Source organism: Bubalus kerabau, chromosome 13 (assembly GCF_029407905.1).
Source record: "Bubalus kerabau isolate K-KA32 ecotype Philippines breed swamp buffalo chromosome 13, PCC_UOA_SB_1v2, whole genome shotgun sequence".
Classification (NCBI taxonomy): Eukaryota; Metazoa; Chordata; class Mammalia; order Artiodactyla; family Bovidae; genus Bubalus; species Bubalus kerabau.
In genome coordinates this window covers 43,790,153-43,807,419 of record NC_073636.1, presented here as the reverse complement: position 1 = coordinate 43,807,419, position 17,267 = coordinate 43,790,153, and the positions used below count along the sequence as shown (strand labels likewise).

The following is a 17,267-nucleotide window of genomic DNA, read 5'->3' as shown; positions in this document are numbered from 1 at the left end:
TTCCTAACTTTCTGTAGATTGTATGTTTATTTTAATTATCAGAAAAAGAAGTATTCTTACTTTGAAGTCTTTGTTTCAAAACATGTTAAATGTTTTAAAATGAAAAACAAGCTTTCAAAATTTCAGAAACTTCATTTAAGCACCTCCACCAAGTATGAAACTCTTCTTCACCATCCTAGAAGCAAGACATTCTCAAAGAACCATGAGAGCTGAGAGGTGAGAGCTGAGAGTCAATATTCCTCAGACAATGGAAACTCAGGGTGACCAACATCACTGAAAGAGAAGGAGGAGGATTCATTTATTAAATCAGCCATGTTGTCATAGAGCATTACTCTATGATGCAGTCAGGGTGGGCTAAAACTCTAAATTTACAAACACGTCCCTCCTTCTCCCCTGACAAGCACACAACAGGAGTCTGCTCCATGTGCACATGGCACCTGCACATCCAATACCAACATTCATATGTAATATTCACTCCACGGTGACAGGTAGTTTGACTCAGGTTACAATTTATAAGAAGGCACATTCATAGGAATAAGTATGGACGTCATTTCAGACACAGATGGAACTTCTGTCCCTAGATGATGAGAAGGGTCACAGTGAACAAATTAACTACTCTTTTTCACACATCCATGGATAAGCAGATACTGATTACCAAAAAAAAAAAAAAAAATACAAGGTGTCTCCATTAAGGAATTTCTCATCTGTTGAAGAGATACCATGTACACCTCAATAATCATACAGCTCAAAGTGGGATCATTATTTTCTTACTTTATAATATATTAAAATACTGGCTATTCAGCAATTAATTTTAATGCTGTTTTCCTTTTTTCCATGTTTGTACTTTTCATTCTAATGTGTCCTTTTCAATTCAATCCATTATAAAGTGCACTTTTTGTGATTCCATGTTCCAGGAGCTATGCTATTGAGTTGAGCCCACAAAAATATGTAAGTCTAGGCATTCACAGCCTAATGAAGGAGAACATAGAATTAAAAAGCCTTTGAAAACTTAAAAGCCATTGAGTACAGAAGAGGAACTTTCCGTGTTTTTTCCATGTAACATATCTTTTCTTAGAATCAAGATACAGCTTTGCGACAATTGGGAGAGTTTTGAGATTTTCCACTGAAACTACATCTTCGTTTTACAAATAATTTGTATTCTTTCCTCTTAAAACTCCCTTCCAAATTTCTATTTTGTCTCTTCAGTCCTGATCTCCTTCTTCAGTAATTAGGCAACTGGAGTCACATGTTAGTGACTAAGTCAAAGTCCAGGTGATAGGGGCTTCCAAGGGGATGTACTCCTGATTGACAGAAGCTACAGTGGGGTTAGTGTTGACTCATGAAACCAGACACCCGGCCGATCTTACCTGGGCATGTGCTGCTAACAACACAGAAGTCACTCACTGGAGGGTCAGATAAGTTAATGACCTATTTGTAATTCAGTTTTGTGAAATTATAAGGATGAGGAAATGGGAATTGGAATAGGGAAAAGAGACCAAAGAAGAGATCAATTGGAAATAAATGGGTAATGTCTTGGAGAAGAAATGCCCATTAGGGAGAAAACCCACCAGACACTTCGGGAAAGGGGTGGAAGTAGGTCCCTTGTGACTTCTGAGCACTGATGCACATTGGCTTGCCTGGATCCCCTCCAGAAAAACATTAGCATGACATTTTACGACTGTACATGGGCAAACATCACCGTGGGCTTCCCAGGTTGTTCAGTGGTAAAGGACCCCACTGCCCATGCAGGAGACATGGGTTCAACCCCTGGGTTGGGAAGATGCCTTGGAGAGGGAAATGCTTGGGAAATCCCATGGACAGAAGAGCCTGGTAGGCTACAGTCCATGGGATTGCAAAAGAGACTTCACAACTGAACAACAAAAAAGCATGAATGTAATGCATGATGGATTCATTATTACATAGTTATTATTAACATAATCATTTTCCCTGATGCAAAAAGAATTAAAGATGAAACATGTTCACAGGTACCTGAAGGAATGGTGGGCTACAGGCACCATGCCCTTTGTGTTTTCTGGGTCCCTCCACCCTGAGAGGAGGTGCAGCAAGCCCAAGGATTAGGGGCACAAAATACTGAATTCGCCATAATGTCCACTCTGGCCAGCCTAGACAATGGCCACTCTTTCCTGGGCTTTCCTGGGACCCAGTCACATTTCTCTTAGTCAGAGATTGAGCCCTGGAGGAAACCTCTGGTCTGAGGTCTATAGGAAGCCCCTGGTTTACTTCTACACTGGAAATCAGGACTGTCTTCCCAAAATTAAGCTTTTGAAAAGCATAACTCCCCTACTGACCTGCCTGCTACAGAAAACAGTGTATGTGTGAAATATCTGCAAGTCACTTACAATACTATCTCATTATATCTTATATTTCTATTGAGGCCATCGATTGTTTTCATGTCTTCTGGAGTCAGCTCAAAGTGAAACACCTGGAATGAAGGAAGAATCACATTAACCTATCCCTCAAGAAGCTGGCCTCCCACTGGGGACTGGAGGATTTTCCAGCTGGATGGAGATAAGAGGAGGGGACAGGGAAGCCGTGTCTGTCCTCAGCTTCCAGGTGAACAGAACTCCCTCTGCTGAGTTCTCACCTTTCCTTCCCACACCTTCTCCTTCTCTGTCCACCTCACAAACTTTACAGTGCATCAGTCCCTTATCTTTCTAAGTGAATCACTTGTGACAGAAAACAAACTAAAATCTTCTTTTTCCAAATTCATTGCCTTTGGACACTCCTGACTCGATACTGAACCTGAGCTGACATTAGACTGATTGCCTCTCCCCAACACGCCCTAAGGGTGACAGCGTTCAGCTGAAGCAGTGTGGGAAGGAGGCTCCCCCATGATAGCCTGTTCAGGAATCTGATATCAAACTACTCATTATCTATGATTGAACCTAACTAAAAATTTATGTAAATGCTTTTGTGCAGAAAGTAATGAAATTGTTAAAACATTAAAGAACACCTCAATAATTAAAAGTTCACATCATAATCATGAAATTGCAAGGTCAATTTTGTAAAGAAATTCGTTTTCTCCAAAGTGATCTAGTGTTTCAATGCAACATGAACCAAAGACTTGAGCATGTATTCTTTCCTGGAAGTTGGTAAAGTGATACTAAATTTTAAATAAAAGAGAGCTAATCAAAAGCAATGAGGACATTCTTAAAAAATAAAAAATTACCATTCTGAAAAGCAAGACTGATTTTTTACTTTAAGAACACAGTGTAGAAAACTGAATATTTAAATAGAAGAGAGACACCAAAAAATGTATTTATGGAAACTTGATATGTGACTGGGCTGACAATGAAAATCTGTGAGGAAATATGGAACCTTAGATTTACATTTAAATATACATAAACATCGGAGAAGGCAATGGCAACCCACTCCAGTACTCTTGCCTGGAAAATCCCATGGATGGAGGAGCTTGGTAGGCTGCAGTCCATGGGGTCTCTAAGAGTAGGGCACGACTGAGTAACTTCGCTTTCACTTTTCACTTTTATGCACTGGAGAAGGAAATGGCAACACACTCCAGTGTTTTTGCCTGGAGAATCCCAGGGACGGGGGAGCCTGGTGGGCTGCCGTCTATGGGGTTGCACAGAGTCGGACACGACTGAAGTGACTTAGCATTAGCATATACATAAACATGTATGTATCCATTTTCGTATTATCTTAGATAATCAGTTCCAGCTAGATTACAGAACCAAATTTAAATGGAAACATGGAAATAATTGAGCAGGGGACAATTTCCCTTCCCTTTGACTTGGCCTGACCTGTAATCTGCATTGAATAGTGATATTTCCTAGAAGTGGTAAGCCAGATCTGAGTCCAGACAGGAAGAGGACTTTTTCCCTAATCACTGACTTGGGGTCATAGCCCTGTGTTGAAATGAAGAGTAGGTTAGTTGGCACAGTCAAGTCAAATATTCATGAAAAACTATACAGAGAAATATGAAGGCCCATATCACAAGAGCCATATCCACCTGCTAAAGCAGAACTGCCAAGCTGCTCTGAGCCAAACTTCAAATTCATAAAAGAACCCAGCCAAGAGGACAACAGCTTAGCTGAGTAAAGGCTGATTGTAAACCACAGAAGCAAGAGACACATAAATGATCTCTGAATTAAATCCTGAAACTGAGGAGTTTCCTGTACAGCTATGGCTAAAGGTACAATAATGGTCTCCTACACTGAAAACAAAATACAACCTAGCAAAAATGGACAAACTATTGAAGAACTTCACAAAACAGAATCTCATGAAGATTAAATATATGAAAATGAAACCTTATTAGAATTCAGTGAAATGCAAAATAAAAACACAATGGTTTGGAGGTTAAAGATCACTGCCATAATATTTCTGCCCTCATATTCACATGTTGATGGTGTTAGAAGTGAAATTTTTGAGAGACGATTAGGTAATGATGGTGGAGCCCTCATGCATGAGATTTCAGTTCAGTTCAGTCACTCAGTCGTGTCCAACTCTTTGCAACCCCATGAATCATAGCACACCAGGCCTCTCTGTCCATCACCATCTCCCGGAGTTCACTCAAACTTATGTCCATCGAGTCAGTGATGCCATCCAGCCATCTCATCCTCTGTCATCCCCTTTTCCTCCTGCCCCCAATCCTTCCCAGAATCAGAGTCTTTTCCAATGATTCAACTCTTCACATGACGTGCCAAAGTACTGGAGTTTCAGCTTTAGTATCATTCCTTCCAAAGAACACCCAGGGCTGATCTTTAGAATGGACTGGTTGGATCTCCTTGCAGTCCAAGGGACTCTCAAGAGTCTTCTCCAACACCACAATTCAAAAGCATCACGTTATCATATTCATAGAAGATATTTGGGAGAGCTCTATTGCCCCCTCCACCATGTTAAGATACAAAAAGAAGCCTGTGACTTGCAGAAGCACCCTCACCTGACCACACAGGCAACCTGAACTGAAATCTCCAGCTTCAGAATTGTGAGAAACAAATTTAAATATTTTTCTCAGGCGCTCAATATATGGTATTTTGTTAGAGTGGTTCAAACGTTCTAAAAATATCAAATAATTCAATTGCATCAATTGAGAACAAAGAAAACATCATTTGCATGAAGTGACAGAATACATTGAAAATGTAATGCTCAAACTAAAACCTCCATTATCTGTCCATCTGTGACCCTCTCCAGACATGATGCCTCTCCTGTTGCCACAGCAGGAGAAAACCACCAGGAATACACAGAAGGCATTCATGCTCGGAGAAAGAACAGGTAACTCACCTTGGCCCAAAGACAGTCTGAGAATCAGAAAAAGAATGACCCTCTTGAAGGATATTCCTTGGAAACCCTCTCCCCACAGTCCCACTCATCACCTGTATATTCTCCTTGATCCACTTCTTATTGTTACCCTTGGCCAAAACCACAATCCCATACTGTATCTGGTAGCGAAGGGCAACTAGAGCTGGGGTTTTTTATGCTTTTGGGCAATGGCAGAGAGAACCAGGTCCTCCAAGAGAACGGAGTGGTTCAGGTTCACCCTGGAAGGAAATTCAGAAATGCTGAGGAGCTGAGACTAGGTACTCAATTTGTGAGTAGGTTTCCCAAACAGACCAAGAGGTTCACTCTAGACCACTGCTTCTCAAAGTGTGGTCCATGGACCAACATCATCAATATCACCTGAGATCTTGTTAGAAATACAAATTCCATGGCTAAGCTGAAGACAAACTGAATCAGAACCTCAACTGTGTCACTTCCCATTCTGTGTGTACAAAGCTCTACAGGTAATTCAGAGGCATTATTGAGTTGAGACAAGGACTGCCAAACTCATGGATTTTTTTCCTTAATTTTCAGGGGGTGTTTTTTCTTCTACAGTCAAGGGCATGAAAAGAGAAACTGAATGAAAAGACCAAGAACAGTTTGTAAATTTCACTTTTTCTAAGGTATTGATAAAAATTGAGAGGTCTCAAAATAAGAGACATTTATTTCATCATTATTCTACTATAGATGCTTACAAAAATGGTTCAAGTTGAATTTCTTTTCTATCATGATAGAACTAGGAGTTATATATTATTATCTCAACTTTAAACATAAGGTAAGTGAGTCTTGAAACACATATTTTTTAAGATGCTTTGTGAATTTATTTTTTAATTAATTTATTTTATTCTATTTTTAATATAAATTTATTTATTTTAATTGGAGGCTAATTACTTTACAATATTGTATTGGTTTTGCCATACATCAAGATGAATCCGCCACGGGTGTACACGTGTTCCGGGTCCTGAAAGCCCCTCCCACCTCCCTCCTCATCCCATCCCTCTGGGTCATCCCAGTGCACCAGTCCCGAGCATCCTGTATCATGCATCGAGCCTGATTGGTAATTCGTTTCACATATGTTATTATACATGTTTCAAAGCCATTTTCCCAAATCATCCCACCCTCGCCCTCTCCTACAGAGTCCAAAAGACTGTTCAATACATCTGTGTCTCTTTTGCTGTCTCTCATACAGGGTTATCATTACCATCTTTCTAAATTCCATATATATGTGAAGCTGTGAAAAGAAGAGAAGCGAAAAGCAAAGGAGAAAAGGAAAGATATAAACATCTGAATGCATGGTTCCAAAGAATAGCAAGAAGAGATAAGAAAGCCTTCTTCAGCGATCAATGCAAAGAAATAGAGGAAAACAACAGAATGGGAAAGACTAGAGATCTCTTCAAGAAAATCAGAGATACCAAAGGAACATTTCATACAAAGATAGGCTCAATAAAGGACAGAAATGGTATGGACCTAACAGAAGCAGAAGATATTAAGAAGAGATGGCAAGAATACACAGAAGAACTGTACAAAAAAGATCTTCACGACCCAGATAATCACGATGGTGTGATCACTGACCTAGAGCCAGACATCCTGGAATGTGAAGTCAAGTGGGCCTTAGAAACCATCACTACGAACAAAGCTAGTGGAGGTGATGGAATTCCAGTTGAGCTATTTCAAATCCTGAAAGATGATGCTGTGAAAGTGCTGCACTCAATATGCCAGCAAATTTGGAAAACTCAGCAGTGGCCACAGGACTGGAAAAGGGCAGTTTTCATTCCAATCCCAAAGAAAGGCAATGCCAAAGAATTTTAAACTACCGCACAATTGCACTCATCTCACACACTAGTAAAGTAATGCTCAAAATTTTCCAAGCCAGGCTTCAGCAATATGTGAACCGTGAACTTCCTGATGTTCAAGCTGGTTTTAGAAAAGGCAGAGGAACCAGAGATCAAATTGCCAACATCTGCTGGATCATGGAAAAAGCAAGAGAGTTCCAGAAAAACATCTATTTCTGCTTTATTGACTATGCCAAAGACTTTGACTGTGTGGATCACAATAAACTGTGGAGAATTCTGAAAGAGATGGGAATACCAGACCACCTGACCTGCCTCTTGAGAAATTTGTATGCAGGTCAGGAAGCAACAGTTAGAACTGGACATGGAACAACAGACTGGTTCCAAATAGGAAAAGGAGTATGTCAAGGCTGTATATTGTCACCCTGTCTATTTAACTTATATGCAGAGTACATCATGAGAAATGCTGGACTGGAAGAAACACAAGCTGGAATCAAGATTGCCAGGAGAAATATCAATAACCTCAGATATGCAGATGACACCACCCTTATGGCAGAAAGTGAAGAGGAACTCAAAAGCTTCTTGATGAAGGTGAAAGTGGAGAGTGAAAACATTGGCTTAAAGCTCAACATTCAGAAAACGAAGATCATGGCATCTGGTCCCATCACTTCATGGGAAATAGATGGGGAAACAGTGGAAACAGTGTCAGACTTTATTTTTTTGGGCTCCAAAATCACTGCAGATGGTGACTGCAGCCATGAAATTAAAAGACACTTACTCCTTGGAAGGAAAGTTATGACCAACCTAGATAGCATATTCAAAAGCAGAGACATTACTTTGCCAACAAAGGTTCGTCTAGTAAAGGCTATGGTTTTTCCAGTGGTCATGTACGGATGTGAGAGTTGGACTGTGAAGAAGGCTGAGCGCCCAAGAATTGATGCTTTTGAACTGTGGTGTTGGAGAAGACTCTTGAGAGTCCCTTGGACTGCAAGGAGATCCAACCAGTCCATTCTGAAGGAGATCAGCCCTGAGATTTCTTTGGAAGGAATGATGCTAAAGCTGAAACTCCAGTACTTCGGCCACCTCATGCGAAGAGTTGACTCATTGGAAAAGACTCTGATGCTGGGAGGGATTGGGGGCAAGAGGAGAAGGGGACGACAGAGGATGAGATGGCTGGATGGCATCACTGACTCGATGGACGTGAGTCTGAGTGAACTCCAGGAGTTGGTGATGGACAGGGAGGCCTGGAGTGCTGCAATTCACAGGGCCCAAAGAGTCGGACACGACTGAGCGACTGATCTGATCTGATCTGATGATACTGTATTGATGTTTTTCTTTCTGGCTTACTTCACTCTGTATAATAGGCTCCAGTTTCATCCACCTCATGAGAACTGATTCAAATGTATTCTTTTTAGTGGCTGAATAATACTCCATTGTGTATATGTACCACAGCTTTCTTATCCATTCGTCTGCTGATGGACATCTAGGTTGCTTCCATGTCCTGGATATTATAAACAGTGCTGTGATGAACATCGGGGCACACGTGTCTTTCAATTCTGGTTTCCTCAGTGTGTATGCCCAGCAGTGGGATTGCTGGATCATAAGGCAGTTCTATTTCCAGTTTTTTAAGGCATCTCCACACTGTTGTCCATAGTGGCTGTACTAGTTTGCATTCCCACCAACAGTGTAAGAGTGTTCCCTTTTCCTCACACCGTTCCCAGCATTTATTACTTGTAGACTTTTGGATAGCAGCCATTTTGACTGGCATGAAATGGTACCTCATTGTGGTTTTGATTTGCATTTCTCTGATAATGAGTGATGTTGAGCATCTTTTCATGTGCTTGTGAGCCATCTGTATGTCTTCTTTGGAGAAATGTCTATTTAGTTCTTTGGCCCATGTTTTGATTGGGTCATTTATTTTTCTGGAATTGAGCTGCAGGAGTTGCTTGTATATTTTTGAGATTAGATGTTTGTCTGTTGCTTCATTTGCTATTATTTTCTCCCATTCTGAAGGCTGTCTTTTCACCTTGCTTATAGTTTCCTTTGTTGTGCAAAACTTTTTAAGTTTAATTAGGTCCCATTTGTTTATTTTTGCTTTTATATCCAATATTCTGGGAGGTGGGTCATAGAGGATCCTGCTGTGATTTATGTCAGAGAGTGTTTTGCCTATGTTCTCCTCTAAGAGTTTTATAGTTTCTGGTCTTCCATTTAGATCTTTAATCCATTTTGAGTTTATTTTTGTGTATGGTGTTAGAAAGTGTTCTAGTTTCATTCTTTTACAAGTGGTTGACCAGTTTTCCCAGCACCACTTGATAAAGAGATTGTCTTTTCTCCAGTGTATATTCTTGCCTCCTTTGTCAAAGATAAGGTGTCCATAGGTATGTGGATTTATCTCTGGGCTTTCTATTTTGTTCCATTGATCTATATTTCTGTCTTTGTGCCAGTACCAAACTGTCTTGATGACTGTGGCTTTGTAGTAGAGCCTGAAGTCAGGCAGGTTGATTCTTCCAGTTCCATTCTTCTTTTTCAAGATTGTTTTGGCTATTCGAGGTTTTTGTATTTTCATACAAATTGTGAAATTTTTTGTTCTAGCTCTGTGAAAAATACCATTGGTAGCTTGATAGGGATTGCATTGAATCTACAGATTTTTGGGGGCGGTATACTCATTTTCACTATATTGATTCTTCTGATCCATGAACACAGTATATTTCTCCATCTATTTGTTTCCTCTTTGATTTCTTTCACCAGTGTTTTATAGTTTTCTATATATAGGTCTTTTGTTTCCTTACGTAGATATATTCTTAAGTATTTTATTCTTTTTGTTGCAATGGTGAATGGAATTGTTTCCTTAATTTCTCTTTCTATTTTCTCATTATTATTGTATAGGAAAAGTACAACTTTCCAAAACTGAACCAGGAAGAAATAGAAAATCTTAACAGACCCATCACAAGCACAGAAACTGAAACTGTAATAATAAATCTTCCAGCAAACAAGAGCCCAGGTCCAGATGGCTTCACAGCTGAATTCTCCCAAAAATTTAGAGAAGGGCTAACACCTATCCTGCTCAAACTTTCCCAGAAAATTGGAGAGGAAGGTAAACTTCCTCATTCTATGATGCCACCATCACCCTAATACCAAAACCTGCTAAAGATGCCACAAAAAAGAAAACTACAGGCCAATATCACTGAGGAACATAGGTGCAAAAATTCTTAACAAAATTCTAACAATCAGAATCCAACAACACATTAAAAAGATCATACATCACGACCAAGTGGGCTTTATCTCAGGGATGCAAGGATTTTTCAATATCTGCAAATCAATCAATGTAATACACCACATTAACAAATTGAAAAATAAAAGCCATATGATTATCTCAATAGATGCAGAGAAAGACTTTGACAAAATTCAACATCCATTTATGATAAAAACCCTCCAGAAAGCAGGAATAGAAGGAACATACCTCAACATAATAAAAGCTATATATGACAAACCCACAGCAAACATAATCCTCAATGGTGAAAAATTCAAAGCATTTCTCCTAAAGTCAGGAACAAGACAAGGGTGCCCACTTTCAGCACTACTATTCAACATAGTTTTGGAAGTTTTGGCCACAGCAATCAGAGCAGAAAAAGAAATAAAAGGAATCCAAATTGGAAAAGAAGAAGTAAAACTCTCACTGTTTGCAGATAACATGATCCTCTACATAGAAAACACTAAAGACTCCACCAGAAAATTACTAGAGCTAATCAATGAATATAGTAAAGTTGCAGGATATACAATCAACACAAAGAAATGAAACACATATTTTTTTTAAATGTGTTCATTAGTTAATAGGTAAATCATGACATAAGCTGTGTCTCTGGTCTCAACTGGGGGATCATATATAGATTTTAATGCAGACATTTGTTATTCATGAGTCAACAAGCTAATACAATCTAGAAAAATTGGCTCGGTTATGGGAAGATAAAAGAGAATTCATTCTACTACTCCACTCTCTCCCTTCTGCCTATGAGAGTTATCTGAGTATTGTATGATTTAAATTATCTCATCAAAAATTGAATTTTACATAAACTCCCTGTTTTTTTCATTATAGTTCAGTACCATCCTTTTACCCTTTGGGATCCCAGAACACTATAGGCAGCAACAACAATATCATGTGACTTGCAGAAATCCAACAGTTTCCTCTGATTGAGATACAGATGACATTCCACCTGTAGAAAACCAATAGAGAAGAGTGTCAGATATTATGGAAACATAATACTAATATGACAAAGGGAGACAAAATGTTTAAAAAATGATAAAGGAAAAACTATATCATTAAATGTAAACTGGAAATATTAACATCAACAGAGAAACAAAGAAAAGTGGGTTTATACAGTTAATTTATGATGGACATAGATGGGAGAACCAGTCCGAGATTGACTAATCAAAAGATGGACTGTACATTTGAGTAGACATTCATGAATAAATATTTCATAGACTGTTAGCATCACCATGAGCCTTTAACTTCACCCTCTAACCTGGATGATTTTCATAATGTCCAGTACAAATTTCTTAACTGTGTTCACTGCTAAAAGACTTATATATGCTGCGACACCAAGATTTAGGATTCAGCCATCAGAACCCCACACAAACCCTTAATACCCATTGCAACTGATTTAACTTTTTATTAATTTACCTCTGATTCCATGTTTTCATGGTTTTCCTTCCTGTACAAAGCTTGCTCCAGGACACTTTCAACCTCCGAACTGGTCATGCTGTCATCTCAGGGAAATGCTTCCTTCCTCTACCTCTGGGTTCTATTCACGATTTACCAGGAAGTCCTCTGCACTTTTTCCATCCAAATTTATCAGACAGAGATACCATTATGGGTTCTATTCACACCATCCAGACAGGGGCTCTACTCTCTAGAACCTTCTGTCCACAAATGTAGGATAAACAGGAGGGGAGGACAGACAAACATCTGGCTTCAGGGCAAGAAGGATGTTCTGAAGAGCAGGAGGGAGAGGAGCCAAGCTGCTCACCTGGTTGCAGACGGACTTGTACTTGAGCCCCGGCTTGTTCAGGATCTTCTCCAGCTGCTTGTGGTTGAAGTTGGACACCCCGATGGACTTGGTCAACTCTGCATCCTTACACTTCTCCAGGGCCTGGGAGGGAGGGGTGGTGAACAGTCACTTGGAATGGGCAATAGAACAAGAATTAAAGCTGGGAAAAAAATCTGTAAAAAGTGTCATCCATCAAGAATTAACATTGATATCAAGAAGAAAAGAGGGGAAGAAGACATTATGCAAAAAAATGATCATCTCCTCTTTGCACCCTGGAGAAGACATATCACATGAAAGGAAAGAGATTCCTATCTGCACTGTCCCATACATCTCCTCCTCCTTTCCTCTCTAGAACATTTCAGCAATGGTTTCATCCCCACAACCCAGCATCACAGCCCATAGACTTTATGAACTGCTGGGTCTAATGGTCCACAGCCCATTCTCACAGGTGGAAGAAATTAAAGAGGTCCCCACTCTCCTGGCTCCTCCTCTGGCTTCTCTCTTCCCCATACTCACCTCCCATGTGTGACAGAAATCCACTGAGTCAAATACTAGTTTTCCATTTTCATCTGTTGGCAAAATGTCCTCCCCTGGCTGGGATGGAAGCAGTCATTTTAGAGATAGCACAAAATAATTTCTCCATATTTAGCCAAGCTCCCAAGAATTAAACCTCCATGAGGTATATTTACAACTTCCTAGATACTAATATTTGCAAAGTGATTTTGTCTATGTAAGCGATGTCTTCAGGAGGGAGGGTTACTCTACTCTTTTATACTAAATATATGTTGTAATAAGTACAAATTTTCTACTTCCTAAAACGGACTTCCAGTGACTTCTGTGAATTTTGTCCCTTCTTGTACTTGCCTCTTTAGAAGTGCTTTTGTGAGCTGGGAATGACAATAAGTTACATGGCTTTATTTTTAGAATAAAAATTGCAATCTTGACCTGGGCTAGATAATCAGACTTCCTTTTATCTCTGAGCATCAGGTGCCCTAGGGAAGGCATATGAACCAGCAAGTCTCTCCTTAGGTTGATATGGAATGTGGAAGATCCAGCCATGCTCTCAAATATTCATAACCATGAGCCTCGAGCTGCCCCAAGGCCATATTTGCCACTAATGGAAAATATTCAGTAAAAATAAAGCAAACCGTGAGTAGTACCCTGATAAGGAATAGAAAAAAGGAGACATTTCTGGAGAGTACTGCAACCCTCAATTCTGTCTGTGGCTGAAACTTGCCATCTACATAGTCCATGAAGCTGTTTTGCGTCAGATGGCTTGAGTTCTGTGACATGAAATCAGTTGTTCCAAGTAAACCTTTCTTAAAGGCTAAGTGCAGACTACAGACCTCATCTAAAGACAGGAGAGAGTGTAGGCAAGGTCTCCCAAGTCCCTAAAAAGGTATGAGGCTTAGACCCACACAGAGGGAGAACCACCAAATCTGCTCACCTAGAAAGGGTGAAAGGCAAGATAGACTCATCATGTTCAATGTAAGGCAGTGTCATGCTCACCACAGCTGCACCAAACTCTTGGTTCACGATATTCCCAGAGACTCAGGAGTTATAACCAGGATTGGGTGCAGAACTGGCTTATTTCTATTTCTGAAAGTTTTCAAGCATAGACTCTCAGATTATTTAACTCCTTTTTCTGGGAGGCATGTAAGGAATTCAAAGAATCTCAGTAAAAAGATGATCACAAATGATTGCTTGGGGGATTCTACTCTAGTGTAATCATCCCTTCAACCTACTAGACAAATCTTACTTCAACCATCCATGCAAGTTGATGAACATTCTAACACAAGATATAACATTGATGTGATCACACAAATTTCCAACCTTCAGAGCCAGTGGATAATGCATAATATAGAGATCGACATAGTCCAGTTGAAGATTTTTCAGTGACTTTTCCAAGGCTGGTCGGACCAACTCTGGTCGAAAGGATGTGCACCAAAGCTTCAGAGGTTAAGAAAAAAAAATTGTAATAATAAAACTTTAGTTAATTTTTTTTGGGGGGGGGGGGGCATATCATGTGGCTTGTGGGATATTACTTCCCCTACCAAGGATGGAATCCCAGCTTATGACAGTAAAGCACCATGTCTTAAGCACTGAACCACCAGGAAATGCTAATACTTTAGGAATATACCAATAAGCATAGTTCACCAAACAACTCTTCACTGAACAAATGATCCTATTATATAATTTTCACCTGGGCACAATCACTTGCACACATATGCACACACATAACACACACAGTACCTTTGAAGTGCAGAATATGTCTTCTCTCTTCACAGTGCCATCTGCAACTTTACTTTGAATGGCCTGGCCTATCTGCTCTTCATTTTGGTACACATGATCACAGTCAATATGGTGGAACCCAATCTCTATAGCAAATGGTGTGAATTCCAGAGCTTCCCTCTTAGCAACCTACATAAGCAACAAAGATAGAAGCTGAATATCACATAAAAGATTGCTAGACATAAGCTTTCACCTTCCCAACATAAATGTTTCTTTGTGCCTTTGGTTAGTCCTGTATGTGTGGTGATGAATGCTTGACAATTTCCCTGAACATTCCTGGTCAGTGGTTAAGTGGACACCCAGGAACCCTTCAACATGAGGCAATCAGTGGTTGACTGTTGGCATCAGAGACCTCAAGACCACATGCAGGTTCATTGATTTTCTGGAAGAACCCAAAGAATTCAGCATAACGTTGTAGTCTTGGATATTATTTATATAGTCAGATGTTTGAAGATAAATCAACAAAGGTGTAAGGTGCCTGGTAAAAGCATCAAGAAACAAAGTAAAAGCTTCTAAGACCTCTGTCTACCAGTGAGGCCACAAAGAATACACCACATAAAAACTGTATGCGATCAAGGTGTACAAAGTGATGTTCTCATATAAGTTGTTGTTTCTGTTCAGTTGTTCAGTCCTGTTCAACTCTTTCTGACCCCATGGACTGCAGCACTCCAGGTTTCCCTGTTTTTCATTATCTCCTGCAGTTTGCTCAAACTCATGTCCATTGTGTCAATAATGCCATCCAACCATCTCATCCTCTATCGTCTCCTTCTCCTCCTGCCCTCAATCTTTCCCAGAATCAGGGTCTTTTCCAATGGGTTGGCTCTTTGCATCATGTGACCAAAGTATTGGAGTTTCAACTTCAGCATCAGTCCTTCCAAGGAATACTCAGGGTTGATTTCCTTTAGGATTGACAGGTTTTGTCTGTCTCCTTGCTGTCCAAGGTACTCTCAAAAGTCCTCTCCAACACCACAGTTCAAAAGCATCAATTCTTTGCACTCAGACTTCTTTATGGTCCAATTCTCACATCTGTTCATAACTACTGGAAAACCACAGCTTTGACTATATGGCCCTTTGTCATCAAAGTAATGTCTCTTCTTTTTAATACACTGTCTAGGCTTCTCATAGCTTTTCTTCCAAGGAGCAAGCATCTTTTAAATTCCTGGCTATAGTCACCAACCACAATGATTTTGGAGTCCAAGAAAATAAAGTGTGCCACTGATTCCATTTTTCCTCATGTATTTGCCATGATGTGATGGGACTGCATGCCATCATCTTAGTATTTTTAATGCTGAGTTTTATGCCAGCTTCTTCACTCCCTCTTTGACCTTCATCAAGAGGCTTTCTAGTTCCTCTTCCCTTTCTGAAATTAGGATGGTGTCATCTCCATTCTTGCCTGGAGAATCCCATGGACAGAGCAGCCTGGCAGGCTACAATCCATGGGATCACAAAAATCACAACAACTGAGTGACTAAACCACTACCACCACCAAGGAATGAGCCAGTGAGCTTCAGTAACATCCTGGCCCCTTCATTCCCCTCACCCCACTTTGCTCTACAAAGTATATAAATCCTGTCTTCTATCTACAAAACGTCTCTGAATATGTTTTTCCATTTTATGAATTAGAATAGTGAGACTCAAGGTTTAAGGACCAATCTATTTTCACGTCTACCCTAAAGACAAGATAGACAGCAAACTTTCTCGTTTCCAGACTAGAGACTTACCAGCCCATCTTATGCCCGAGCACTGCAAACGGTACTTTAAAAAAAAAAAAATTGAAAGTGAAATTCGCTCAATCGTGTCCAACTCTTTGTGACCCCATGGACTATAGCCCATCAGGCTCCTCTGTCTATGGGATTCTCCAGGCAAGAACATTGGAGTGGGTTGCCATTTCCTTCTCCAGGGGATCTTCCTGACCCAAGGATCAAATCCAGATCTCCCACACTGCAGGCAGATTCTTTACGATTTGAACTACCCAGGGAAGCCCAAGAAAACATTACAAAACCTGGCCTGTAAGATAGTACCTTTTCCCTTCAAATGAGATTATATTTTCCCTAAGAATAAGTTTCCAAGCTAAAACAGAAATATGAGGCAAAACACAGTTGGAATGTTTCTTGCCTGCCATCTAGCAGGCACACCACAGTAGAAAAACAATTCATTCCCATTATTTTTCATTCACCTCATCTATAGGACCTCCCACTTCAAATACTTCTCTGTGTCATGACTTTTTGGAAGGAGGAAAGAGTTCTGGAAATAATTAAATATACAGATAAACCTCACTGTTGCAATCACCTTCAAAGCAAAGCAGCTGACAATTTTCTTGACAGCCAAGTCTCCTCTTCTGCCAAGCCAGGAAAGAGATGGAAACTGGAGGGGAACCCAGAGTAATCTGCAGGTGAGCACAACCTCTGACCCTGATGCAGAATGCAGACAGGATGCTATCTTCCCTTTCACAGGGCATGGTTCTAGCCTGGTTGGTGGAACCACGTGACCCTCCCAGAGTCACCCAGGAACTCAGTGCTTGACAACCCAAGTCCCTTCCGCTCATGTTACATTCACTTACTATTTATATCTCAACCCACAACCACTACTGTTACCTCTGGAGGTGCATAGGTTCCAAATCCCAGGACAGGAATGAAGTGGCCATCATTAAGCTTCACCTTCTGGCCTTTGGGATCCATTGCCTGTTTCTCCTCTGAGTAAGCAGATTGATATTTTCTTCTTCCTTCACAGGTTATAAATAACAGGAAGTTCACACCCTAGCTGCACTGTCCAACATTAGCAGGTATATTGTAGGAGAAGTGTGATTAAAGTAGTGTCCACGGAATAAGGAGAGGCTTGAAGACAG

At 40.2% G+C, this 17,267-nt stretch overlaps 1 pseudogene; it reads right to left on the bottom strand.

Moving 5' to 3' along the window:
- Positions 1–230: 230 nt before the first annotated feature.
- LOC129624953 (dihydrodiol dehydrogenase 3-like) lies at positions 231–17,100 on the bottom strand (annotated as a pseudogene).
- Positions 17,101–17,267: the final 167 nt, after the last annotated feature.